The sequence below is a fragment of the Triturus cristatus genome, chromosome 8, assembly GCF_964204655.1.
Source record: "Triturus cristatus chromosome 8, aTriCri1.1, whole genome shotgun sequence".
Classification (NCBI taxonomy): Eukaryota; Metazoa; Chordata; class Amphibia; order Caudata; family Salamandridae; genus Triturus; species Triturus cristatus.
In genome coordinates this window covers 677,971,021-677,997,882 of record NC_140591.1, presented here as the reverse complement: position 1 = coordinate 677,997,882, position 26,862 = coordinate 677,971,021, and positions in this window count along the sequence as shown.

Here is a 26,862-nt window from a genome sequence, read left to right as displayed (position 1 = left end):
CTGGGCTACGGAAATTAAGTGAGGTATTGCCTAGAGTCTGATGCTGTTAAGGTGAGCTGGTACAGGAGTCGGGTTTAAAGCGTGAGCCCAAATTGTGTGTCTTATGCTGTGAAGTCATGTGCCGTGGCCGCTGCACTACACCTGTGGAAGTAGTGTCAGCATGTGTTTATACCTACTAGGACGAACTACTGACCTGTACTGGACTGAAAGTACTGGGGTATGGGAAATATGTGAGGTATAGTGTACAGTCTCATGGTGCTAGGCTAAGCTGCTGCCGGACTCGGGGATGAAAGCATGAGTCCAAATAGTGTGTCATATGCTGTGAAGTCATGTGCTCTGGCCGCTGTGCCACATCTGTCCAAGTAGTGTCAGTATGTAGTTATACCTACTCGGAGGAACTTTTGTTTCGAATATTGTAACTTGTGTATGGTGCTTAGGGGGTGTTATACAGGGAGTGCAAATGTAAGTTTGCGCATATCAAATCAATTTGGTATTTGTAAAGTGCAAACTACTCACTCCTATGGGTCTGATGGCGCTGGGGGCGAATGCTGAGCTGCTGACGAACTCGGGGTAAAGCCGGTGAACTACTGACCCTTACTGGTCAGAAAGTGCTGGGTACGGAAATTAAGTGAGGTACTGCCTAGAGTGTCATGCTGCTAAATTGAGCTGCTGCTGGACTCTGGAATTAAACCGTGAGCCTGTGTTTGCTATGCTGTGAAGTCATGTGCTCTGGGAGCTCTGCGACACTTGTACAACTTGTAAATGGTGCTTAGGTGGTGCTGTACAGGGAGTGCGAAGGTAAATTAATACGGTATTTGTAAAGCACAAACTACTCACCCCTATGGGGGAGTAGAGGTGGTGATTAAAGCGAGAGCTCTGTGCTGCAAAGTCAGATGGTCTGCCCGCTGCGTCACAGCTGTGTGGAGAATACATTTCGGTGAGGGTGCAGGAGTTGCCGTTACCTGGCCCTAAAATAGTGGGCCTAAGTTGTCAGTTATAGGGTGGCTCTAAAAAGATCCCTTGTGTTGATTAGTTGGAGCTACATATAAGTGTGGATGCACAGCTTCAAGTTATTTAGGAAAACTCGATTTCCGTGATCTGTGAAGTGTACTCCATCACTTACTGTAGATATCAGCCATATCAAAACGTATGTTGTTGTTGTAGATGGACCCCATTTTGTGGTCTCTGAGTTATGCAGACACAGCTTTGATGAGTTTCTTCCTTGATTTTTCAATCTGAGGACAAAATTGTTTTGACCATTTCCACTTCTGTCTTTGGCATATATTGGAATATACAAAGACTGTTTGAGGGAAAAGTAACATCAATTGTCCGAAGGTGTCCTTCATAAGCATTTCCAAACCTACCCCAGTCAATGTGCCTAGGTCGTTTCCGCCACAGTGCACACTCATAAGATCAGGGTGTTGGAGATGCAAACAGGTTTTAACCAAAGACAACAATTGGTGCCACTTCAATCCTCTCATTTTTAAACCTAGGGCTAAGTCAATACGTCTCTGTTCTGCATACCTCTTGCACCAGAAAATATAGCTATGTCCTACAACCCACACTAGCATTTTGAAGGTATGGCTGGAAGGTATGGAAAGATGTCTGTAGCTCATGCAGTTCCTTGGTAGAATAAGAGATATGTTATTTTTTATTGCCCTACAAAGCGATACGTGATTGGGAGATGAAAAGCATTCTATTTAAAAGTAGGGTGCACATTCGTTTTGTGGAAAAGCATCTTTGTGACTGGTTCAGAAAAAACAGTTTCAACGTGGAGTACATATCATAGGATAAAAGTTGTCAACTCAACCACACCTTTTACTTGCATTTGGAAGGCACTGTTCGAACTTAAAACAATCGTGAACTTTTAACCTGCACGTGCCGTTAAATGTTTGAGAAAATGTGGCAAAAAAATATGGTTAAGTTTAAAAAGATTGATGAACTTTTAACCTGCATGTGTTGTAGAATGTTCTAGAAAGTGTGTTGATAGAATACGTAGCACTTCTGAGTTTTATGTGTTGTTGAATATTAAAAACAACTGTTTATATGGAAAATTAAAAAGAAACCAAGAGAGAGAAGTTTTGAAACCTAAAAGAATAAAGGAACAATTCTAATTTTCTCTTTACATGTATTTATGTGTGGAGCAACAAAATTATAGACAGGACAGCACCAGGAAGAGGAAGAAGCAGGGAGTAGGGGGATGGGGGGAGATGGGCAGAATGCAGACATGCACAATTAAGTATAGCACAAGTATAGACAAACAGTGGCCAAAATGAAATACACCAACAAGGACCACAAGTCACACAACTCGCCAACATCACACCATTGAACGAGCATAGAAGTGAAAACCACGCTGCATTCATAGAGGATGTGTACAAAGGCGGGTTGTTGGTGTTGTGGGATGTCTGCGACCGTGGTCATCATGGATGAGATGCCCAGCACATGGCACATGGGCGAGTTCACTTTCTGTTACGTTGCAAACAGCTGCTCCTCCCTCCCACGAGCTCCCACACTTTTGTACGGTGCGCTGTTGTATCTCGTGCACTTGTACGGCACACCATTGTAATGCCTATTTGCACATGTGCTGCTGCATTCCAACTACACCATCACAGTGCCGTTTGGAGGTGGTGCATGCCACTTTACAATATTGACTGCTGCGGCCCTTGTGGCAGACCACACCAGAACACAGAGACACACTTACCGCACTTCCTATACACGGAGAGGTCTGAGACACCCCGTTCCCGTTGTCGGATAGGCACACCCCTGCACTGACCTGTGTACTCCGGACCAGCACACGCCGGTTGTGCATGCAGGAGGATGCGTGCGTAGCTACATGTCCAGGCTCACTGCCAATGCTGAGGTGATAGCACACTGTCATGTTGCAGGGCTGGTGGCTATCACGCTAACACAATGACCAGAGGGACACACTTGCTCAGATGCGGGTTTGGGGGGCGTTGGCCGTCCCGGAGTTGTTCCAAAGAGTCTTGTGGCCCTCATGGGTATCCCTGTATCATGCTCATTTATTCTATGTCACCTGTGGGTGTTCTGGTGGGGCTCTTGGCGGTGTTCTCTTTCATGGTGCAGGTAGTCGTCCTGCTTAACACCATCAGAAAGCAGGTGTAAAATCCCTGGTGCTAACGTGGCTTATCGCCGGAATTTGTTTCGCGTTGCAGTTGGTGTGAAAGTTGTGATTTTTTGCATGTGCAGGACAATATACGAACTGGGCAGTGTATCTCGTCAAGATCCAGCACCTGACGCCCGATTCCCAATCAAGATAAATACAATGAGGTTTCGTAAATGATTTTGTGTGTACACTGTGAGTGCAGCCACTACGTCAGTGCAATTCAATACAGGATGTTAGTATTTAGAATAAATCGCGAAGGTGCACCTCGTGTCTTTTTGCACGGGAACAGCTAGTCTGCATTTCATTATCAGCAGTTTAATGGAAGTAAAGTTGAGATAAATCTAACACACTATTCAGAAGTTGGTGGAAACTGCAGACATCACTAGTATTCCCGCAATAAGTCCTCCAAAGACCAAGGTGGAGTTCATCAAATAACAGTAATAAGAACAAGAAAGAGTTACACAGCATTTAAGAATACAACCAGAAACGTTATTAATTTTTTTTTTCAAACTTTATTTTTTTATTAACATATATCAACGATTAAGTAGTAAACAAAATTTATCAAAAAATATATAAAATAACAAGGTGGAACACTGCTGTTGGGAACATGGATATGGACAACATAGCCTGGAAAATAAAGCACAAAATAAGGACGTTTGTAATGTGCATTTTAAAGGAGAGAGACATAGAGAAAAAGAGAAGAAAAAAAAGCTAGACAGAAAAAGAGAGGGAAGGAAAGAAAGGGAGTGAGAAAGGGAGAAGGAAGAGAGAGAGTTAGAGAGATAGAAGGAAAAGAAGGAAGAGAGAGCAAGAGAGAGAGAGAGGGAGAGAGAGAGAGAGAGGGAGAGAGAGAGAGGGAGTAGAGAGAGAGAGGGAGAGAGAGAGAGAGAGAGATAGACACTGCTGCCCCTGCACATCCATGAACAAATAATTAACTGGTGCCACCGGAGTGTGCAGCAGTGGGCACTCCACATGCCCATCAAAACTCATCCTAGATATTTCTCTGAGTCCTGAGTAATGAATGGCGGAGACCACATCAGGTGCTTGGCGGATCACACAGATGTCGCTGAGTCATGAATGGCAGAGACCACATCATCTTCTCCACTGCGCAGCAGATCTCACACATGTCGCTGAGTCCTGAGTCATCAATGGCGGAGACCACATCAGGTTTTGGGGCCCCTACGCCTGTGGAAGTTAAGTTCATGCCACGTGGTGGTAGGCCCCTGATGGCCATATGAGCTTCGGGTGGCACTAAACCTGTGCATCTGAAGTCCGCAGCAAGGGAGTGGTAGGCCCCTGAGAGGTATACAGATTAGGATGCGAGTAACGTTCTGCGGAAGTTTTGAAAGACTCTTTATGGTTGAGACATGTGGAGCGTCCGGCATCTAGTCAGCACCGGCAATAAAGGATGTGACGTTGTCGATCTATTATATTTGCGTGGTCACATGGCCTGTGACGCATGTGCCGGACGGGTGTTGTGTGTGTGCAAACCTGCCCTCAAGCAGTGGGCGGGAGATGTGGAGAACTAGACCACTGACCTGCACACCACCAGCGAGTATGCCTGCAACAGGTAGCTATGTGGGGCCATCGTCGGAACGTAATCTGTGTGGCGTGGCATGGCGTACGATGAAATAGGGCAGAGATAGCTACAATGGCGTGGACGGCTCGTAGTACTGCGTCTGTGAGTGGAGTGGACAGGCCGCAGTTGTCCCTCTGCGAGCCTGGGTACGAACTGTTCATAACTCACACTACATAAGTATTGAAAAATCATTTTGTGATTCAGTCCATCAGCTGGCATTTGTCCGAGGTATTTGTGAAAACATATCGGAGTTCTTTCTGTGATAGATACCCTATTGACGCTGCCTCTCCGCACATCAGCAGGTAATGCACCCTCTTCCCACATTACCATCATACCCCCAACAACCCTCTTGGGTCCGGAAGTGTCCCTGTGCAGTTGGACAAAGAAGAGTCTTAGACATGTATAGATTTACATATAAAAAAAATATTTAAAGAAAAGAACAACAAATAAGACTGAAGGGAGTCTGGTGCTGTTGTCGCCGGCACGAAGTTGGGGTGGCTTCCATTCAGGATTCAGGACACAGTTACACATGTGGGATCGGTTATTGTTAAAGAGTGTTAGTGGGACGAGGTGTTGCCGGCCTTGCATATCGAAATATACCTCAGAAATCGAAGGGAGTATGTTGTGTGGTTGCTGTCTCGGACTTGGGCTCACTGCCATACAGGACTCAGGACACAGTTACACACGTGGGATTGGCTTCTGTTAAAGAGGGTTAGTGGCACCAGAAGTATTGAGAGTGTGTGAGCCTGTGATGATGCTTGGTGTGGACGGGACGCACTGGGAGCAATGTGTCTTGGCTATAGGACTGCGTCATGTGGAATCACAAGTCTATCTGAATTTTGAGGCCTGCTCATCGTAGTGTAGGCCAGAGGTAGCGGTGAGCGAGGGCCCACAGCCACATGCATACGTTGGTGGCGTCACCGGCCTGCGTAGATCAGGTTCAGTGGCACCACTTGTTGCCAGCCTTCAATATGAAAATACTCCTCACTAATTGAAGGGAGTGTGGTGGGGTGTTCGCTGCCATGAAGTTTTGGGTCACTGCATATGGAAATATGTCAAACTGATCAAAGAGAGTTTGCTGCTGTGGTGGTTGCCCTTGACTTGGGGTCACTGCCATTCAGGACTCAGGACACAGTTACACATGTGGGATTGGCTTGTGTTGGACAGTGTTAGTTGGCACCATGTGTCCAAAATTCAAATTGCGAGGTCTGCTGTCCGCAGTGTAGACTTCTGAGTGTTCGTTTGTACTTGAAAATGAATTTGGTGATTGTACTAAAGGTGTAACTGATATAAAAAATGTTCAAGAAGAAAGGATACTAAAAGGATATTATGTAGATTTGAGGCCTGTAATAGTTACTTGCCTAGTGGACTCTGTAGGTAATGAATGAAGAAATAATTTGCATTGGGAGCCCTAGTGAGTGCAGTGTAGGCGTATGATGAAAAGATGGAATAAGTATAGAATACACTGACGAAGTGTTGTATTTTCTGAGTACAATCTTGTTGTTAGAAATTAGCATTTAAAAATGGAATTGCGAGATGTACTGCCTGCAGTGTAGACTGCTATTACATTTTAGTTTTCATTTGAAGATTCATTTGGTCATTGTAGTAAAGCTATAACTGATATACAAAAAAAGTTCTTGAAGCAAGGATACTAAAAGGATAATAAGTAGGGTGTAGGACTGTGATACATACTTGCCTACTGGAGTCTGTAGTTGCATATGGAAATACCCCTCACTGATCAAAGGGAGTGTGGTGGTACGGAGTTGGCGTCACTGCCATTCAGGACTCAGGACACAGTTACACATGTGGGATCGGCTTGTGTTAAAGAGGGTTAGTGGGACTACGCGTCGCTGCCCTTGCATATCGAAATATGCCTCAGTGATCGAAGGGAGTGTGGCGCTGTGGTCACTGCCACAGACTTGGGGTGACTGCCATTCAGGACTCAGGACACAGTTACACATGTGGGATCGACTTGTGTTGAACAGGGTTAGTGGTGGTAAATCTACATTCCTAGTTTGAATTTTATACTGAGTACATCGGCAATAAATATAAACATAGTTAGGATTTTCACCAGAAACTACTTTAAACTTTGTTATTTCTTTTTCAAACTTCAGAACAGTATTATCTTCCATTTGTTGATCAACACCTAGACATATCCAACGGTTATTTTCTGTACAGTTCTCTTGACTAGGAAAGAAACGTAAGTCTATATCTTCACTAATTTGTTTTATAACATTTATATTAAACCTCGATTTTCATGCCGCAGGAAAACCTAGACTTATCCAGATGGTTCCTGTTGACTTTGAATATAAACTTGCAGATGTCTATCGATCCGAACATTGGTAGTATCCAATTTCTCGATGTGAAAGTATCTTCAAACTGAAGCTGTACATTTTTTCCTAAGTGTCTTCCCACATTTCTTTGAATTTTGTTTTCTCAGAGTTGGTAATATATGATGTGACATAGTGAGAAACAGCAATTGAGTTATGTGCATCATATTGTATGTTCATATTTGCATTTCACATCTTCAAAATCTCCGCATTGTAATCATTATTGTACTTCGATGCGTCTGTTCTTTTTCAATTATAAGTATTTTTGGGTGATTTTCGAGTGATGGTATGTCTCATTGCTGACATAAAACTGCTCACTCTTCCTTTGGAAATTACTGGACGTGGAAAGGGAAATCGACATTTTGTGTAAAATGTATCTTTTGCGTTATCTTTTCGTCGGCAATACTTTCCACATTGATGACTTCAATATGCTAATACTCCACACTAATCGAAGGTAGTCCGGTGCTGTGGTCGCTGGCAGAAAGTTGGGGTCACTGCCATTCAGGATTCAGGACACTGTTCCACATGTGGGATCGGCTTGTGTTGAAGACGGTTAGTGGTACCATTTGTCGCCAGTCGCCCACAGTGTAGGGCAGATGTAATGGTGAGCTATGGTCCACAGCCACGTGCATACATTGGTGACCCAAACAAATCTTGCGTAGTACCGGTTCTGCGGCACCACGTGTTGCCGGTCTTCCATGTGGAAATACCCCTCGGTGATCGAAGGGAGTCTGGTGCTGTGGTCGCTACCATTGAGGACTCGGGACTCATTTACACATGTGGGATCGGCTTGTGTTGAAGACAGTTAGTGGGACCATTTGTCGCCGAACGACCACAGTGTAGGGCAGAGGTAGCGGTGAGCTACGGTCCACAGCCACGTGCATACGTTGGTGACCCAAACAAACCTTGCTATTACAGGTTCAGTGGCACCACGTGTCGCCGGTCTTCCATGTGGAAATTCCCCTCGGTGATCGAAGGGAGTCTGGTGCAGTGGTCACTGCCATTGAGGACTCAGGTCACAGTTACACATGTGGGATCGGGTTGTGTTGAACAGGGTTAGTTGGCACCACGTGTCACCGGTCTTCCACAGTGTAGGCCGGAAGCAGCGGTCAGCAAAGGCCCACAGGCAGGTGAAGTTGACTTGAGCTGCACAGATTGGGAGCATTTGGTCTTCTTAACCCATTATAGTCTCTTACACAATTTGCGTCGGTACTAATGTTGAATTGTGAACCATGTAACTCCAGTGTGGGTTGGAGGAAGCAGTCAGGATGGGCGCACAGCCACATGGCGTTGAGTTGAGCTGCACAGTTAGTGGCACCTGGAGTACTCAGCATGTGCGCACCCTCCGATGAGACGTGGTCCTGGCGGGCCGCACTGGGAGCAATATATTTTGTCTAATGAATTCTGCGTTGATAAGGCCACGTGGGGATGACTTATGATGCAGTGAGTTAGTAGCACCTGAAGCACACAGCCTTTGCGCAGCCTGCGATCATGTGTGGTCCGTGCGGGCCACACTGGGAGCAACGTGACTTGCAAACTGGACTGCGACATCTGCAATCGCCACTGCATCTGAATTGTGAGCCATGCTGTTCGTAGTGTAGATCAAAGGCAGTAGTCGGTACAGACATAAGTCTGCGGTGGGTTCACAGGAGTCCTGTGTCAAGTATGCCCGCGGTTATGGCGGCTGCCACGTGCCAGGGTGAGGGCTGCCGTTGTGACAGACTCGTTGGTCTTCACACAAGTGAACCACGCCTAGGGCCAGGTCTATTTATTCAAACTCCTATGCTGGAGTGGCGTACGTTGGAGCAGCCCACTCTGCTTATGCTTCCAGGGGGGGACAACATGGCTACATGACCGAGATGTTCCCCACTGCCTGAGGTAACATGGTTGCGTCCACTGTGCACTACACTACAAGTATCAATAGTATATCTCCACATGGATCGGCTTGTGCTTTGCATAGTGAGGTCTGTGCAGCACATGAGTGTTACACTTGGCATTTTGTGCTTTATCAGTGATGGGTGACTTGCCTCCTTCATATTTAGTTGATTGCTCATCGCCCAACATTCAGCTATTGTGTGGCTGAGGGGCATGGTGTTTTGGGAAGGTCCGTTGTTCTGTTTTGTGCTGCCTCTGTGGAAGTAGGTGGGGTGGTCCGGGGGGGAGGTTCTGGTGGTTGTGGGGCTGGGTGTTGTGGCGTTGTTGGGTGTCGGAGCTGCATGATCAGTAGCTGTATCACGTGTTGGTCTTTAGATGTGGCTGTGAGTTGGGTCAAAATAACAGAGTAGATAGTCGGCCTCCTTACACCAGTTAAAGGTTGATGTTAATTCGTTACTGATAACTCGGCTTATCGCCTGATTTTTGGATCGCATTGCAGATTTGGCTGGTCGTTGAAAATATGGGGAAGTGGTGCTTTCGTGTTTTTTTTGCACGGGAACGCCTACTGTGTATTTCATTAGCATTAGATGTGGCTCTTGTTTGTGGCGATTTTGTTGGTGTAAGGTATTGATGGAAGAGTGGTGAGATTTGCAGTTTTCACCAAGTTGAGAATAGGATGCTAATTAAAAAACACAGAAAAAAAGCATGAACGTTATAAATAGAAATTAGCATTTAAAAAACCTTTGAAATTCACTGAAAAACCATAGGTTTCAGGCACATTATAGTTAGAAATGAGCATTTAAAAAACCTTTGAAATTCACTGAAAAAAACATAGGTTTCAGGCACGTTATAGTTAGAAATTAGCATTTAAAAAACCTTAGAAATTCACTGAAAAAACCATAGGTTTCAGGGACATTATAGTTAGGAATTAGCATTTAAAAAAACCTTAGAAATTCACTGAAAAAAACATAGGTTTCAGGGACGTTATAGTTAGTTGGACATTTGACTCATATAAAACCAGAGAAATTCGCCTGTTATAGTTAGTTGAGCTAACTATAACTCGTGCCCCCGCAATGCACTGCTGATGACATCACATATTACATCACTCATGACATGGTCAGTGACATCACTGATGACATTTCAAATGACATCACTGATGACATCACTTGACATCACGTTTCAGGCTTTGAGAGCCCTTGTTCATATATATATATGTATCACCAAGTACTCCTTCACGGTTGCGCTGGTTCCAAACGCGCAAAGAAAGAGCACAGACCACTAGAGTCTTGTTATGCTGCAATGTTTATTCTTGCTCCCAAACTCGTGCAGCAGCCATTACGCGTTTCGTCCCTCCCAGGGGACCAGATCATATATATAAACAATCTGTTGGGGGGACAGCCCACAAACCCGAACTTACCTTAAATGTGTGGTAAAGGCAGACTTTGTAAAAGCATATGCATGATTGGTAAGAAATGTGTGGTAAAGGTACAATGTGGTAAAAACCTTGTTTGAAAGATTGTTTCCCCCAACCAGGAATCACATTTCTAACAGGGGCATTTCTAAAATGCATTTTCAGTATTTGTTTTCAGTTTTTCTGTTACTGTGCTTAATATGTTATGCAGTGGTTGCTATTTTTTGTTCTTGTTTCTGCATTACTGGGGGTGTATAGAATAATTGATGTACTCAGACACATTATGGGTATGCTTTTTTGCAATCCATTCCCTATAATGCTGCATGTGTTTGCTGAGAGGGAGAGAAGAAGTGGCTCCAGGGAATGCAGCCATGTGCTTTTTGTCTTTTGTTCTACCTCCTTTGCTGTTATGTGCTTGTCCACCATCTTGTGAAACTAGTATGTATCTCATCCAACATTTTGTGAAACCAGTGTGTCTGATCAAAGGTTATTAGCCACATTTCGGTCATTTATAGAAGCCATCCACTGAGCGCATTATATAATTAAAATGGCTCTCTGGGGCTAAAGCCCAGAAATAGTTATGATCATTTTTCAATTTTTTTAGCATGTATTTCTGGATGGTGTCCTGGTCTGCAGTCTGTGGGCCATGGAGCTTGTTATTTTTAATTTGGATTGAAATGTGGTCCTATTGGCCAAGGAATACAACAGGGGGCCATATTCCCAAAAGTGCCCCAAACTGTAAAGAGCATGTGCACATGCTTTCTACTACCTGCAAAATTTTGGATAATTCTAGATCAAAGAAACATGTAAAAACATTCCTTTTTAAAATAAGAATTCAATATTTCTGGCATAGCTTGTGATCTAAGCCACGTCTGATTCTTCTTTATTTCTCGCCTAGCGTTGCGAGACATGCAGTATATACTATAGCAGGGAAGCTTTCTGAAAACTCCGCCCACTCTCCACCCATCTTTTTGATTGGTTTACGTCCTAAATGCTGCCTTCTGATTGGCTTTAGGCTTGTTAGTCCCTCCTCCTGACGAACATGTTGTCATTTGTATCCTTCCCTATTGGCCCCTTTACTCCAACACTATTTTATGCCCTGTGTCCCCCCGCCCCCTCCCGCAGTTCGTGACTTTTCACCCCCCCACTCCAGTTTGTGCCTTTCCTAAATGCCAGCACTCCCATTTCTAATGCAATCCGTCTCGCGTAATATGAGTCGTATTGTATTGCAAATGCTTGTTTTAAAGTAGTGTGCAGTCATTTACAGGCAGGCAAGATAAAGCCGTAGTGTCCTGGAATTGACATCCCTGGGGTACACTGGAAAAGAACCCTTGGTTGCTCCAGAAGACTTGTTTTACGTGCAGCTTGAGCCAGCACGCTAGCGCTTCTCTGTTTAGTTTCCTGTTCCCACCACCCTCCCGTTGTCCTTGTTCCTTTTGTTCCTGCTCCTCTCCCATTGTCTGTTGTCTCGCAGCTTTTGGGCCATTGACGTGCTTTTGGTAGCCGCTGCCATCACTGGTGATGGCCGTGGGTTCAGGTGTGCAGACAATGTCCTTGCGCATCTCATATACATTCAACCTACCGCGCTGGGGGCTGAGGTGTACCAATTAACGGCATGTGATTATAAACACCACCAATGGCCATGGGGTCAGGTTCAAATACTAATGCCACGCTCAGGGGACATTTGCCAAACGCGTGCCTATGCAATCCCTTGTGCAACACTGGTGATGGCCGCGGGTTCAGGTGTGCAGACAATGGCCTGGTGCATCTCATATCCATTAAACCTATGGTGGCGGGGACTGAGGTGGAGCTGCCAGGGTGGAGGTGCAGTTGGGGTCTGCGTGTTTCGCTATCTCACCAGCTGCACATCCTGGGAATTTACCACAGTGACGCAGACACCGGGCACGGTGGGCTGCCAACAGGCCCATCAGTGAGAACTTTATGGGCGCCCCTGAAGCAATCCACCCGTATTACGGGTGACACAGCTGGGCGCATGCCACTCGAGTTCCACCTTCAATCCCTCACTTTAGCCAGCAAAACAAGCCCCTCGCTCTTCATGAATATTCTGAATCCTGAGACGCCCCTTTAACGTGAAATTCTCCAAGGCCTGCAGGTTCGTGATGTGCAAAAGGTAGAAAAGGGAACAAATACTCACTCATTCAGAATTGTGCAATAATGTTTGTGTATATTTGTATGTCTTTAAGAGTCTGGCTGTATATTCATCGTATTGTAACATGTTGTATACCTTGGGGTGGATGCGAGCGTGCAGTATTTAATTGCACGAGTATCCACCCTGTGTGTGAGTCCATGTTTGTCAGTGTATGTCTGGGGTCCCCTGTGTGTCTGGGGTCCCATGCCTGCAGCGCTCCGAGGGTCGAGGTCCCGTGCTCAGGCTTTCACCAGTGTTTAGGAAGCCGAGCGGTCTCGGCACCCCAGGCACAGCTCCTGCCCCTCCCTCTTCCTCCAGATATACCCTCTCACAGCTCTTGCCCTCATAGGCCCCTAGACTTCCTTCTCTGCTATTACCCCGGTCACTCCCCCATCCTTGTTCTACCCTCCTCTACGGCACTCCTGGATCTTGAATCTCCCGCCCCCTACTCCCTACCTCCCCTTTTCATTACCAAGCATTGTGGTTATCTGCTCATATGCTTGCTTGGTCCTCCTTTGTGTGCATCGTGTTGGAGCTTGTGCAACACTTTTACTGCTTTTCTGTTGCTTAAACGATCCAAAGTGATGCAGAAGAGGGAAGGATAATATGGTGCATGGCTAAATACTTATAAGGTCCCAAAGGCGAGACCTATTGCATTGCAAATGCTTGTTATTATTTGTAATCTGTTAACTCCACTAACATGATATTGCACAGAATGTATGCATTTCCATACGTGCAGTCGAGCATGGACCTAACAATCACATTGCAGTTCGCAATTCCTGATGTATTTACACATTTGAACACTCTTTCGAATCTTCTATGTTAGAACGCTGGGCAAATTACGAGGATGAAAAATAGCACAAGGGGTGGGCACTCAGCTGCTAGAGCTCTCTCCTGGCTGCGGTGGCCCACTGGACAAATCACGATGATGCACAGTTGCAACGAGTGTGGGCACTCAGCGGCTACAGCTCTCTCTTGGCTGCTGCGGCCCACGGGACAAATCACGAAGGTGTGGTGCACAGTAGCAAAGGGTGCGAGCACTCAGCGGCAGCAGCTCTCTCTTGGCTGTGCCCGCCCATGGGACAATTTAGGGTCTGGACCAGGCGGACACCACGGTGGATGCTCAGCGGCCACTGCACTCTCTTGACTGCAGTGGTCCACACAGATTCAGCGGAAGGTCCGAAGGTGCCAATTCAGGCAGGCTCTCAGCGGCGGCAGCTTTTTCTTAGCTGCAGCGGCCCACACGGATCCAGCAAAAGGTTGAAAGGTACAGATTTAGGCGGGCTCTCAGCAGCAGCAGCTCTCTCTTAGCTGCAGCGGCCCACACAGGTTTAGCAAGAAAGTTCAAAGGCTCAGAGTCAGGCAGGCACTCAGCGGTGGCAGCTCTCCCTTAGCTGCTGAGGCCCGCAGAGGTTCAGCGAAAGTTTAGAAAAGTCTCAATTCCGATTCAGGCGGGCTCTCAGCGGCAGTTGCTCTCTCTTAGCTGCAGCGGCCCACACAGGTTTAGCAAAAGTTCACAAGCGCCCAGTCCACGGTCCTAACAGTAGAACAAGAGGCTCCGGATTACTTGATGGAGGCCTCACCTGCAAGCAGAACTCCTCGTACAGGAACTCCGACGGCAGACGGGGTGAAGTCTGATGTCTCTGAGACTTCTGCAGGAGGCGCTCTCGATTTAGGCCCACGGGTAGTTTCTTCGGCTAACTTGATGAAAGTTGCAAAGTCCTTTCCTCTGTTCACTCGGACAGAGTTTCGTCTTGACATCCAGAAGGAACACACTTGGCCAAAGTTCCAGCGCAGCATTTTATACCTAAAAAAGTCTTTGCTCTCTAAGGTCGCAAATCACTGACTCTGGTCAGAACCAGTTTGGTGGGGTCGGGGAGCACTTGGTTTACGAGGCGACATCCTGCCCTTTCAGAATGAGGGGGCCTGCTATCAGACACCCAGGGGAGGTGGATATCTAATAAGAAGGGGGACCCCTGAAATGGGATAAGGCAGGTACAGCAGGGGAATAAACAGAGAATCTAAACGAAAGAAGGTAACCTGCCAACAAGCATATGATAAAACAAGGCCCAAAGTAGGGTCCAAGAGGATAAGTGTTCAAGACCAAAAGGGGCAAACCAGGACAAAAGGGCAACTCAGAAACAATGTATCACAAAATTCATTAAATCATTTTTTTAAAAATATTTTTTATATAAATTTTGATTTGATTTACTTGAAATTATGCATAGATGTACATACCCACAAATATTTTTATACTTTGGACGTATTAATTACACCCAACAGGGTTGACAATAAGGAACCTAACAAATATCAAATATAAAACAAATAATCATCCCACACACTCCCTCAAGACAACACAATCATACTGCTACACATTCGACAACAACATCAAACCTCGGGTCATATTAATCCACATGAAATAAAAACAATGGATATTTAGAAGGGATATTCTGTAGTTCAAGTCCCCTAAAGGGAATTTCAACAGCCCGATAGGCTAGGAAACACCGGTAAATACGATCTCAGGAGCCCAATGGGCTTACAAACGCCAACGCGTGTTTCGGTGTCACAACCAGATGGGGGCTACACCTTCATCAGGGCGAGGGACGAACACACCTAGAGATAAAAAACTGTATAAGTACATACAAATATAGATACACATTTAGTTGCCCACAAAATATCTACAAATGGGATGAGGATTACATAGTTATAGGATAAGCATTTTGTATGCGGAGAGTTACTAGGTTATATGTTGCATTTAATGGTCAGGTATGTATCCGCCAAGGGGGCCTGCATTAACCCCTTGTGTGCCTCGCCCTTTCCCCGCCCTGTGCCGGGCGTTGCATTAGCGGGCGGGGTTCATGACGAGCTGGACTCGTCATGGGCACAGCGCAACCGCGGCCCATGACGAGTCCAGCTCGTCATGGGCACAGAAGGGGTTAAAGGGCTCAATTGTCACATAGGTTTGCCATCGGTCAGAAGGAGGGGATATAACATTATGCATGATAAAGATTAAAATAGGGAATATTGTGCACGGACAGGGGAGTGAAGAGAGAACAGATCAGGCAACAATGAAGAATATGTGAATGCGTATCTAAAGAGATACAAAATATAGGTGAATGAACATATACAAAGAAGATAAAGAAATATAGAAATATAGAAAGAAGCCCTCACCAAGGACACAACAGTTAGGAAAAGTGCACGATATAAAGCGCCAGATGTGCATCAAAAGATAAACCATTAATGGCTGAAAGGGACAAGAAAATAAATTAGTCTAGCAACCTTACAGCCCGCAAAATGGAAAAAAAAAAAAAAAAAAGAATTTAGGGCCACAAAGCGTGAAAAGACATAAATGAGTGCTCAACAAGGCTAGAGATAAACATAAGGTCAAATGAGGAGGCAAAAGGATACCTCTTAATAAAAATGATTCTCAGCAGCAAAAAGGATCCCCAAACGAAGGACAAGGTTCAGGTAATAAGGAATCGCCTGGAATGTAAAAGCTTCTAAGAGATGGGGGGAACATAGACAACAATAGAAAGTTAGGTCCCACCAAAGACTAGGTTCCAATATGAATGGCCAAGAACGAATCAAGATGTAGTTAGACCACCCACCCGTAATCGATCAAGGCAACGGTCCAGATGTAAATGCAGATGCCAGGGTGGGGGGTATCAGCGATGCACAGGGTTCAGGTATTAAAAACCGCCTGGAGAGTAGATGCTTCTAAGAAATGGAGGGAATAGGGGCAACAATAGAGAATTAGGTCCCGCCAATGAATGTGAAAGTGACCGGGGATGAATTAAGGAGTAATACAAACCACCCACCCGTAATGGGTCAAGGAAGAGGTCCAAATGTAGCGGTCCGAATATAAATACAGAGGCAAGCGTGCGGAATTATCGTCGCTAGGGAGTCCAGACAAACAGAGGTTTGGTTCTCAAGGAAGACGGAGGAGAAACAGGGTCCTCCCAGTAGGATGTACGAAGTGCTCAACGTCGAGGCATACGGGTCAGTGATAGGGTAAACACAGGATCTAAAACGACAAAAAAGGGGGGGAAGGGGTAGAAAGGGAGGGATAGTTATCGGTACCAACGTCTGTATATTGGGCAGGGGTAGGGGTACCGGAACAGATAACAACAGGGAGATTTAAGGCCACTCACCAGCTGAGACAGCGTCTACACGGGGCGAAAACCTCGCTAATTCGCGGCGGGCGGTGTGCTTCCAAAGGTAAAGAATCGACAGGGGAATGGACGCATTTTACGTCGGAGCAAGGTGAGGGCTGGCCAATGGGAGGCCGACGCTCAGCGGCGCCAGGATACACATAAAATAACAAAAGAGGACTAATTAAAAAAAGGAGGAGAAGATAGAAACACATGGCGGCCATGTTGGACAAGTAGGTAAGGAGGGTGGTAACAACAAATCGTCCGGCTGATCATGTCTGGGGAAATTAGGGAGGAAAAAACCAGGGGTACTGGATAAAGAATAATGAATAATAAATAAAAAATGGTCAAGCAAAAAAACGATAAGAACTCTCAAAAGGAACACTAAACTAGGAGGATAAGGGGTGTAAAATAAGGGGTGGAAAAATGCATGAGATATTCAAGAGAGTGAGCAGGGACGGACGTCAACTCATGGGGTTAAATAATGGCATTCTCCCATGGACAGTGTTCGTTTAAGCCCTTGTTCACTGCATTGAGCAGGTAAATCCAAAAAAACACTCTCTTCTTGCGAGTCTGCTCGGGGTCTTTTCCGGGTAGTGTCGCTATTCTTTCCAGTATGGACCACTTTAGTTCCTGTTCAGTGTGGTTGTTATCAAGCCAATGTGTGACCAGGGGTCAGATGTTTTTTTGGTCCTGATGTTGGACTTGTGTTCCCCAATCCTAGTCCTACACTCCCGTCCAGGGGAGGTGGAGCCATCATTCACCTTGCCAAGCACGGCCCTGCTCGGATCAAAGAGTCACCCCTCCCCATGCTCTGAATACCAATCTCTCTCTCCAGCCAGGGCTGATCCAGCTGGCCCTGCTGCTCCAAAACCAGACGGCCAATACACATGCGCGCAACAGCCTACAGTAAAGCTTAGGCAAGAAACTCCCACATTTTCAGGAAAGGCACTTCAACACATGCAATATATAAAAGGTCCTTACTAAAAGGTGCCCTTCAATGTCCTGAGCATATACATATCAAACTCAAGAGTCCTATCAGGTTCCTAGGGCCCGATAGGATGATAGAAAGCAATCATTTACTGGCCCATCCTGGCCTATGAGAATGGATCGTTTCGCAGTAGCGACAGTGAAATGGAAGGTAACTCACTATTAAAACAGGCTACACCGATGAAGGTATTATAGTTATCCTTATTCATACAGTCATTTATATACAGGGAGCATTTGCGCTGTGGCACTGAGTAGCAGTGGCACGGCGTCCAGAACATCTAAATCCATCCAATATAAAAGATTGGGAGAGTAGAGAGGAAGGGAGACCCACGCCAATGATGCCAGGTCTAACATTCTAACTTCTAATCTATAAGGTTCACACACATTGAACGCACGCAATGCTGCTGGCAAAATGTCACTTTTCTTCCAACTATTTAAAAAAAAAAAAAAAATCCATGTTGCTGACTATCCCTGCTTGTAAACCTAGAGTGTATCTGTAATTTGAGGTTCGTAAATAAGAGAGATAGAAAAATATACAGCGTGAAAATAGCATTTGTAAAATATTTATTTGGTACTATAGACATTTAAAATATGTGTTACAACTGCCATGTTACGATCTTGAATTAATGAAATATTAATAGAGTATGTATGAAGTGGATATAGGAACCGTATATCAACTCACTTTTGTGCTTGGATGCGGTTTAAGAGCTTAAAAGAGCTTAAATTCATTTTAATTAAAAGTGAGAACTGTTTCTTTTATTGTTACATCCTATAAATATTTATAGCAATGAGAAAGAAATGGTGTCCAGAAACCACTATTCAATCTAGTTGACAATTTTTTTTCACATTCTCTCTTTTTCAATTTGCAGGAAGACAGCTATTCGAGCAGGGGTCAGATTAGGCTCGCGAGACTTAGGGCTTTACTTTTTCACTCACAATGGTGAATTCAAGTTAAATAAGTGCAGAGCTAGCTGCAGGAAAATTCCCCTACGGTATGAAAGAATCACAATGAAAAATGCCTGGCAAAAGATGTCAACCTATAGTCCAGGAACATTCACAGCAAAGTAGACATGTTCAGATTTCATTCGAGTTTATAAAAACCCTGCATTTTATCTGAAAGTAGTTAACATATGTCATATGAGTTAACTCTTTACGGTTTACGCGTGCTTGCTTGCAGTTTGCTGACGATGCAGATAGCCATGTTGTGGAATATATTTAAAGAGTTATGTGTTTTTTAGCTCTTGCGAATAAACGCTTCGACAAGAAATGTGTATGGTAATGCAAATTACAAATAAAAATAGCAGGTAGGCGTTATAAAATTCATTAAAATAGATGCGTTGGGTCTATTGTGAAGGAATTCAGCGTAAAAGCAATAACAATTGTCTCCCGACGTCGGTGTTCCTCAAACTTTGTTATGCCTTCCCTACCCTCATGTACAAAAAAGAAATCGAGCCTGTAGAACTACAAACATATTTTCTCGTGATTATTCGAAAACAACTGGTAGCTATGAACAGATTTAGCAATCCAAAAATTTAATATTGACTTGTGTTGCTGCCTCTTTGCACAACTTTCTTTTCTTCGATTTGTTAGTTGTTGCTAGCAAAACATTTCTTGCCTTCATGTGAGGCCGTCGTAATGTATTCCCCTTGACTGTCTCCGGATAGCCTCTCTGTTTAAAAAGAGTCATCGTGTCTGCTTCCTGTATTTTATAAATGCTCAAACACAGGAAGCAGAGATGATGACTCCATACATTCAGAACAGTTCTGTTGGGCTCTGAGCAATTCACCATAGGAAATCCTCCATTTGAGATCTTAGTGTAATTACTGTTGGCATGCAGAATACTATTACTGGCAGTGGGCTTTGTATTTTGGAACACATTCTATTTACATTTTTGCATATCTCAATGTCCAGAAAGCCGATTTTCTCTCTGCTTATGTTATATATAGATCTCAGGTTACAATGATTGTTGTTTTGTGATTCAAAGAACATTTTCAAAGTGTTTCTGTCAATTTCCAGAACAATATCTGAGTATTTTAGGAAACTAACCGAACTATAACCCAAACAATGTTTGCAGGTATTGATTCTTTATATGTGTTAGACAGACGTGCTTAAAGAAGTAGTCATCAGGTAATTTTTCTTCCATGAAAAAACATTATTTTAGTTAGGGAATCAGAGGAGTATCTTAACCAAGAAGCCACTGTAAGCTCATGCTCAAAGAGAAAGATATCTCTAAATCCAGATGTGCTCTCACATAATGAGCCTATTGAGCCTACTATGGATCTCCAGTGGGGATTGATAATGTCCTTGTGAACAGATGTGCTCTCTAATAATGAGCCTATTGAGCTCACTAAGGATCTCCTGTGGGGATTGATAATGTCCTTGTGAACATTGGGGAGAATGTAGGTGGTGGTATGTGAATGTTCTTTTTTTAGATATTTTGTTTCATCATCACTAATTAAACGTTTCTCCGTTCATGTTGTTAATTTGGGGAGCGGATTTGGTCTAATGGCTAGGGCGTTTGGCCTCAAATCTGTGGAACACGGTTCTAGTCTCGACAATGACGCTCACCATCCAGAGATTCTGGGCAAATCACTGAGGGGTATATTCACAAGAACGTGTGCTAAACATCTCCAAAAAATGTTAACACAACTTTACACATCGCAGCCTATCGCGGGAAAATAACCCTGTGTCAACGTGGAATTCACAACACGGCGGTACCATGCGATAGTCCACCGAAAACGTGGCCGATGTCCGCGATACAACCACCGCGACGGAGATAAAAACATAAACCACAATGCGCAAAAAGACGCGATGTGCCCAAACGCGATAAGAAAACAGTGACAACCAGCGAGAGGCCAGCAATACCCATGCATAATGCGGGAAAAAGCACAAGAACAGCATACGGAAAATGCCATTAAAAAACGACATCAACTGCGGAGTACCTTGGATGAACCCTGACCGACTGCAGAGGACAACATGAACCCCACAATCCCCACGGAGGAACACCCAGGAATACAGGGCCCGTGGAAGGGCAATGAGAAGAGGAAGAGAAAGACGGGGTACAGTCGCCAGGAAAACCTGATTATCGCCACGGATGAGCCCGAACACCGCCACCAACCGTACGTCACCTCCAACGTGTCATTGGCAACAAAGAGGGCACACCACCTCGGACCATGTGAATGCCGTCGCATGGCAGAGGAGGAGATTGGAAAAGCACAAGAGGCTCTGGACTGATGTGAATGGCTAAACCAAGCAGAAACTCGCTGCCAACACGAAAGCAGCAACGCACCCCGGAGGAGGGGGCCAGCAGAACACCAGGAGCTGAATGACATGGAGAAGATGGTGGCCACAGTCACCAGTCAGGAGACGGTGACAGGAGTCGGGGATCCGGACACTGTCCAACATGACCCGACACCACATCAACAGGGTGCGCACCGACCAGGGAGTGGGTGGACGGGGAATGATGGGCACAATGGCACACATGCACAAGTAAGCAGAGCACACTGCACACCCACAATGACTCAGGATCATGTCCCTGATCCCACGGGAACACTTCAGCACACACACAAACACCAAGTAGTCCCACGTACACCATGTGCCCAAAGGGACACCCACCCAACACATCATCAAGCACACAACCAACACATGCACACGTGCGAAATACAGCAAACATGCATATACGTCAGCCACACTGACAATGCAAGAGACACCATATGACGAGTAGCATGGCTGCAGTCCAATCACCATGATAATGTACACGGCACGACTCTGAGGTGGCTGAGTGCGGACAACAACCGGAAAGGAGCAGGTCACACTCGGACACAACCACCTGCACAAACAACCCCTGATGTCAACGACACATCTGCAGACAAACCATGCCTAAGAATCACAACTTGAAAAAGAGCACTGCAACATCTCAGCAATGTGGAAGCACAGAACTGACAGGCACACCGTATGAAAGGGACCAGTGGCAGACAAATCGGAGCCGCAGGAGCGAATCACCCACCGTGCAGCATAGGCACATAAGTATAATGGCACCTCGACATTGACAACATCCCGGTACAAACAGCAACACCTCCACAACAGAACACAGGACACAACTGGTGCCGCAAATGTGCACAACATGTCAAATCACATCTGGTACAGCAGGAAACTGTGACATGACAGCAAGGGGCGCCGACCTAACGCAGATTCTGAACAAAGAAGAACTCAAACTCATCATTCGCTTGGACACCATAAAAAATGGCTTGAACCTTTATACCACTTAAATTGTCCTTCCTGGCAACTCTGTAATTTTAATGTAATTGAAATTCTAATTTTGTCATACTCATTACAGAATTTCTCTTTATATATAAGGAAGTAAATGGTTTTAGAATTGTATACATTGAGCCACTACCTTTCCTTTTAATCACGTCCTAATGTGTTATCTAATCACATTGGGTTTCTGACCCTCACTCCCTCACCTAACATGACTGACTCTGCTACCCGTACACGCCCCTCTAAGAGGCACTCCATGCGCATGCTCACATGCTCCACACTGCCCCTTCAAATACTTCCGGTACACAAAGCGGAACTACCAGCGATCCTGAGCAGTCGGAAAACGTATCTCACATGGTAAGACCAGGCTCCTGCCATGCCAAACAACTCCCGCCTCCAACTTGGGACTAAGTTGACCCCTTCTCTCTCCCCCTTCAGGCTCCCCTTGTGATCGGCAAGCAGCCCCTTCCTTCGCGGACGCACCCTGGCATTACAAGACAAACGCCGCCGTTCTCCCATGGATTCATTTTATACATGGCCTTATTTCTTACATCCCCTTGATAGGTGAGTTTCCGTCCCTCGGGCCTTACTCACACCGGTTCTGGCAGTTAACGGCCTTCACAATATCCCTCCTTATTCTTACAGCAGCCACTCCGCGGTACCCATACCCCCGGATGCTTCCGTCCCCACACTCGCTATCAGGTGAGCGCTTCAATCCCTTCAACATTTCGCACCCAACAGCCGCTCCGCAGTGCCATCACTTCCAAGATTGCACTGCCTACCCTTTACCGCGACACGCATGCACCTCAGTATGCCACAACTCACCTTATGAGGTTACTTCATGCACACCTCCCGCGCCCCTACGTTGCCTTTTCACTGTATAATATATCACAAACGGTTCTATAGTTAGCCCACCACCTTAATATGGTTATTCTTCCTCTTAATATTGTAAGATTCACTTGCGCTTCCTCCATACTAATAAATATGCGTTTTCACAGAGTTCTTATTAACCCGCATGTGTCTCAAATGGCGGTATTATATGGTTTTATAAAATTGTTGGTTAAAAATGAACCATTTCTGCGTTGCGCTATACCCTACTGTTTATCTGGTCGCTAGTTGGTTTGTGTCAACTGTCAATTCTCCAATTTTGTAAATGCTAATGTTGTCTCCCTGCCTCCCTCCCCGTTTTTTCATTTCTTACACAGGCAGTGTTTGTTCAGGCTAGTTAACTCTCGTCCTGATGATGATCTATGTATCTCGGTATAGATCGAAACGTCGTCGACTCTTTAGACAGTATGCACGTTAAACTCACTTGTTAAAAGCTTGTGCATTACTGTCTACCTTCGAAAAAAGCTTGCCCCTACCATTGTAATTGGCGTTAAGCTGCTGTTCTGCCTGAAAAATGTCTTTTTACATGTGATTGTCCTTATATGTTTTATGTTGAAGGATACAGGACAGTGTCCCACTCTATCACTTTCATTTTGATTTTGAATAATTACGGTTAAAACATTAAATCTACATGTCCGGATGGACATTTCTGCCTAATATAGTACTGATTCTGGTCTATATTCATCGCATTCTTATTTATTCTTGTTTGAAGGACCAATTGTTTCCTATAAGTAGGAACTACCCAAGGTCCTCTTCACCCTATGGGTTCCCTTGTTGAGAATAAATATGACCATGTACAAGTACAACCTGTAACCTGCAAATATGTTTTATTCACACATGCTGTTCTTTTGGACATTTTGTACTGTCCCATGATTGCCTGGGATTGCCACAATGTGACGTGCTCATGAGAAGAAATTGTCAATAATGGTGTTCCTATGGGCCATTCCTGCTGCAGCTGCAGTGGGATGTGGGCCACCTGCCCCATCGTCACAATCATTGTCCGGTACTTCTGGAACTGGGCTCCATGGGACATTGGTGCGTACACAGATGTTGTGCAACACACACCATGCAACGATCATCTTGCACACGATGTCCGGGCTGTACAGGAGCTTTCCACCTGTGGCATCCAGGCACCTGGACCGTGACTTCAACATGCTAAATGTGCGTTCAATGATGCCCCTGGTGCGTATGTGGGCCACATTGTATTGCCTCCAGGCGGGTGTGTTCGGGTCTCAGAGGGGTGTCATCATCCAATGGCAGAGTGCATATCCTTGATCACCTGTGACAGTGCAGGGAGAATAGAGTCAATACTTGGTTCGGCAGGATGTGATGGCAGGCACACTAATCCAGTGATGCCTGTGCTGGCTGTGTGTGGGGTGAGTGTAAGCCAGCCCTCAGGGAGTAGCTGGTACTGGCAACAACTCCAACAGTCATCAGGCACTCAGAAATGCAATGTCAGAACAACAAGGGGGGATGACTTGAGTCACACAGGGTTAGTGGCCCTGGATGCACAGTGGCCGACAAGGGCCCACCGCCACGGGACGCTGACCTGCGGGAGACTGGGGTAGGGTCATGAGGGCAGAACAGGGTCTTGTATGTGTCATAGGTGCCTTCGGTGGAGTGTCTCGTGGGAGAATGGGAGGTCTACCCCCAGGGCATAATGCAGAAGGCACATGCCCGCTGTGTCCGGCAACATGGCAGATATGAATGCCACAGACTCATGCCAGACACCAAATCCGTACCTGCCCGTTGCTGATCACAACCCCCAGGCCATAGGCTCAGACATCAACCATGTTCCACCGGAGGTTGACGGTCAATCACGGCGAACAGGGTTAGTGGCACCACATGTCGCAGGCCTGCGATGCGGAATAATGCTTCACTGATCGAATGGAGTCTGGTGCTGTAGCCTCTGCCACGGACTTGGGGTCACTGCCATTCAGTACTCAGGACACAGTTCCACATGTTGGACCTACTAGGACGAAGAGGACACCGGTAGAGTATGTCAATGAGAAAGGAGTAATGTGGGCCAGCGTTGTGGGGGCCAGCGATGGTCTGCGGAGGCTGCAGAGGTCGTGGGACTGGGGATTGGAGCTTGCACCAGCATGTGGTGGACCCTCTTTGACACATGACGGTGTTGGCCGGTGAGCAATGCGGTCTTTGAGCGCTGGGGCGGGCAGGCCTGGTCTTGGTATCAGAGTCCTGGGGTGCAGCAGGCGCACAGGGTCACAGGCCCCGCTGCTTATGGCGTCAGCCTCATGGTGGACTGCGAGGCACTGCCCTGTGATGTTGGCCATTCCGGGAGAGAACCACGCTCTGTGCCTCAGGGTTTTTGTCCACACCCCTGCACAGCCCTGGCATACTCAGGGCCAACCCACTACACTCACGCACACAGGGGGGATGCAGCGAGTGACATTTCCGCTATCTGACCCACGACCTGGGGTGACACTCTCCAGTCACCCGCCGTTGTGGTCTGCATGGACATATCTGTGGTTTGCATACCCATGTCTGTCCTGCACAACCACGCCTCACTTGTCGTTGTGTACATTCCCATTCACGGGTGACTTGCATCATTCGCACATGGCTATATTCCACATCTCCACACATTCAGCTGTTGTGTGGCTGTGGTGCCATGATAAAGCTGTATTGTGTGCAGGGGTAGCCCAGGATCACCATGAAGTAGTGTTGTCATGTCTGGTAGGTGGTCATGTTGATTGACATGTTGTATGTGGTTTGGTCACATGTGCATTCCCACAGTTGTGCGTTGTGTGATGGTGGCTTTGAGGTGTGTGGTGTGTTGATTTGGCACCTACCAACGAGCAGTCCAGTTCTATATTTGCCATCCTGGAAGTGCTGGTTGATGATGGACTGGACTGTCGGAAGATGTAGGAATTGTGCACACTGCCGGGGTAGTTTGCGATGACATTGGTGAACATTCCCCGGTTGTCCACTATTGCCTGCACATTGATGGAATGCGTGTGCTTTCTATTGCGGTAGTGGTGTGCAGGTTCTGGGGTATGAAGCTGATGATGGCATTCAGGACAGGTGTGATGAACTTTGATAGGGCTGGTTGTGAGACCCCTCCGACTCTGGCCGTTGTTGGTTGGAAGGTACCAGAGGCCAACAGGTGCAGCACAGCCAGCAGCTTTGTCTGCAGAGGGATGTTGGTTCTCCGCTGTGTTGGGACCGTCAACCTGTGGGCAATTTGGGTCATGATGTGGATGATGGTTGACCTTTTGAGCCTGTAGTGGGCAATGACATCCTCGGGCGTTAGGTCTGTGAGAGTGGTGCATTTTCGGTAGGTCTGCTGTCTTACTCTGCGTTGGCTCTGTGGTGGTCCGGGGGTGTCGGGTCTGGGTCCTGGGGGTGGTGGGGGTCATGGGGTTGGTGGTGGTGGGTGTTGTGGCCCTGTTGGGGCTCTGAGCTGCATGATGAGTAGCTCCATGGCATCGTTTGTTCTTCGTGTGTGGCTGTGTGTGGGGCTCTGTTGCCTACTGCAGGTAGTCTTCCCGCTTTACACCTGCAGGAGGCAGGTGTTAAATATGTGCTTCTAGCGCGGCTTATCGCGTGGATTTGACTCACATCGCGGATCTGGCAGTTTGTTGTGAAAGTGGTGTTGTGCTTTTTTCGTGTGTTTTTGCACGGGAACGCCTACTCTGCATCTCATTAGGGTTAGTTGGTGGTGTCCACCGTGGAGATAAATTTTGGGGCAGTTATCGCGGGAATACTGGCGATACTGGCGATGTCTGCAGTTTGCACCTTCTTGTGAATGGGGTGTTAAATCTATCTCCACTTTTGATGCGTTAAGGTGGAGATAAATCGGAGATAAGTCCTTGTGAATATCTCCCTAAGGGGCATATTATCAAGACAGGCGATAAAATTATCGCCGTTTTAGCGGCAGAAAACTGCTGCTAAAACGGCGATAATGGGCTTGATAATATGCTCTATGGAATTCCAATTGAAGCCCATGTTAGATGTCCTTCACATCTAACAATAATTTTATCGCCTGTCTTGATAATATTCCCCTTAGTCTCCCCATGCCTAACAAATAAATAAAAATGAATGTGTCCTTGTGTAACACAACTGGTGCTTATGTAAAGCACTCTGATAC